Genomic DNA, 2,422 nt, shown 5'->3' on the forward strand with positions numbered 1-2,422 from the left:
ATATATATATATATATATATATATATATATACACATATATAAAAATACAGTAATTTGTTACTAAAATGTGTCTGAGCAAGCCGTGTACCCGACATTCCCCCCAAAACAGCATTTGTGAGTCACTTTTATAAAGTAAACATTGACCCACTGGCTAGTCAACTAGAGTGAGCAGTCGTGCACGTCCTAGTGGACACACCAGCAGCTGGTCAAGCCTGACTATAGGACACCCTCCATCTGTCACACCTGCATTATTCATGTTTGTAGTGTCCTACATTAAAAAGGTATCAAAAACGCATCTGTGACACAAAAGCGCTTATAGATCACTGACCCAGATTTGAGTACAGCCTTGGCAATGGCCAATCCCATCCCAACTTTAAATAAATTAAAAATTCAACTCAATAAATCAGATAAATGTATTTATTCCAAAATATGAGGATGAAAGAGATCCACACTCTTTCAAATTCAGCCAAAAAGGCTTATTAACATTTATTGCTCAGAGGTCACGAAAAAATGTACAAAAAAAGTGCAGAACGTTTTCGGGTATTACCCCTTCCTCAGTGCCAAGTATTTATTCCATAAATAATAATAAATGTTTTTTCTCAAATTTATGTCAGTACCAAAAACAAAATAGCTTAAAATGCAATGGAATACAATACAGTCTTTCAGCACTTAAAAGCAGACATTTACAATAAAAAGTCATTATGAGTCATTAATACAATTTTAAAAAATGTCTTAAGCTGTAGAAAGTTTTATTGTTGTATACTTGTTTTTTTATTTTACAGTAACATTACAATAGTAATAATTATTGTTTTGTTTAATAATAATAATAATAACTTTATAATTATTATTATAATTAACAACATTTAATAATACTACTACTAATAATATTATTATTATTAATAATAATAGCCATTGATATATTATCACAAAATTTGGACCAAATTGCACAGAAAACCTATAATTTGTTTTACAATCATACTTTAAATTCGCAATAAATAAATAAATAGACAATTCACAAATACATTTTTCCCCAAATCGTGCCACCTTTTTTTTTTGCATAGCATTGATTTGGCAAAATTGTCAGTACTAATAACTTTTTTAGGTGTTAAAACTTCATGTACAAGAGCACTACATGTGGTCAGTGACTCCACCAGCGTGACTTTCACAACCAGTCCCAATAAAGTTCAAAGGTCAGACAGAGTTCAACATCAGGCCAATGAAGACACCTGAAGCATTAGTCGAGATGCTGTTTTGTGTTTCCGTGACGACCTCGTCCTCCGTTTGACCCCGGTGCAGAGACCATGTCTTTGCATGACCCATAAAAAAGTTGAAAATAGAACGAGATGAAAGAAAGAGGAAGAGGAAACAGTAGCTACTGAGACTTCCTGCTTCCCTCTCTCGTTCTGAGCATGCTCAAAAAAAGTGATTTGAGCTTGACCTCAGCTGACAGACAGCAGAAAACAGAAGCTAAGAAAATGAAAAGTGGCCTCTTGAGGCGATTCAGTTGAGTAGACAGTCAAAACTTTACAGCAGCAGGTAAATGTGTGTGTGTGTGTGTGTGAGATATATATATATATATTTATTTCTTTATTTATTTATTTAATTGTCATTTTCATGAAACTTAAATATTTTTACTAAATAAATGTTTAATGTAATACATTTAAATATAAAACAAAAATATGAAATAAAACATACCATCAATAATTAACAGCCCTTAAAGGGTTAGTTCATCCGAAAATGAAAAGTAGGCTGCGTTTTACTCACCCCCAAGGCATCCTAGGGGTATATGACTTTCTTCTTAGTCATATTAAAGGGTTCACATATGATGCGAGTTCAAGTTTTCCTTTCTCTTTGGAGTGTTACAAGCTCTTGGTGCATATAGAAGATCTGTAAAGTTGCAAAGACTAAAGTCTCAAATCCAAAGAGATATTCTTTATAAAATTTAAGAATCAACCACGCCTACCTAAAACGCCTCGTTCTAACACGCCCCCACATATCTACGTCACTATGTGGAAATATTAGCATAATGCCGCCCAAATGTGCACACAAAGAAAGAAGGCGTGGTTTCAGGAAAGCAGTAGTGTTGAAGCAGCATGTCAGGGAGACGCTGTGTTTCAGTGTGAAAGCAAAAGCACTTTATTTGGCCTTCCGGAAGTAGATGCAATTAGGAATCATTGGTTAAGATTTATTTACAACAGAACAGCACAACCCAGATTTTCGAATTTGTGCAAGGCATTTTATGGATGACAGTTTTTTGAACCTAGAAGAGTACAAGGCTGGCTGTGCACAAAGGCTATTTCTAAAAAAAATGGGTAAATTCTGACTTTGCTATGACAATCTAGCGCTTCTGAATCAGCGACTTTAAGTATGTTTTGTTATTAGTTTAAGTATTTGCTATTGACTGTTCAAATGCGGAGTTTTG

At 34.0% G+C, this 2,422-nt stretch overlaps 1 long non-coding RNA gene across 1 annotated transcript in view; it reads right to left on the reverse strand.

Moving 5' to 3' along the window:
- LOC107558856 (uncharacterized) overlaps nt 1–2,422 on the reverse strand; it is an 8,522-nt gene that overhangs the window by 3,163 nt on the left and 2,937 nt on the right. The window lies entirely within an intron of this gene.

This window comes from Sinocyclocheilus grahami, unplaced genomic scaffold, assembly GCF_001515645.1.
Source record: "Sinocyclocheilus grahami isolate Dianchi unplaced genomic scaffold, SAMN03320097.WGS_v1.1 scaffold661.1, whole genome shotgun sequence".
NCBI lineage: Eukaryota > Metazoa > Chordata > Actinopteri > Cypriniformes > Cyprinidae > Sinocyclocheilus > Sinocyclocheilus grahami.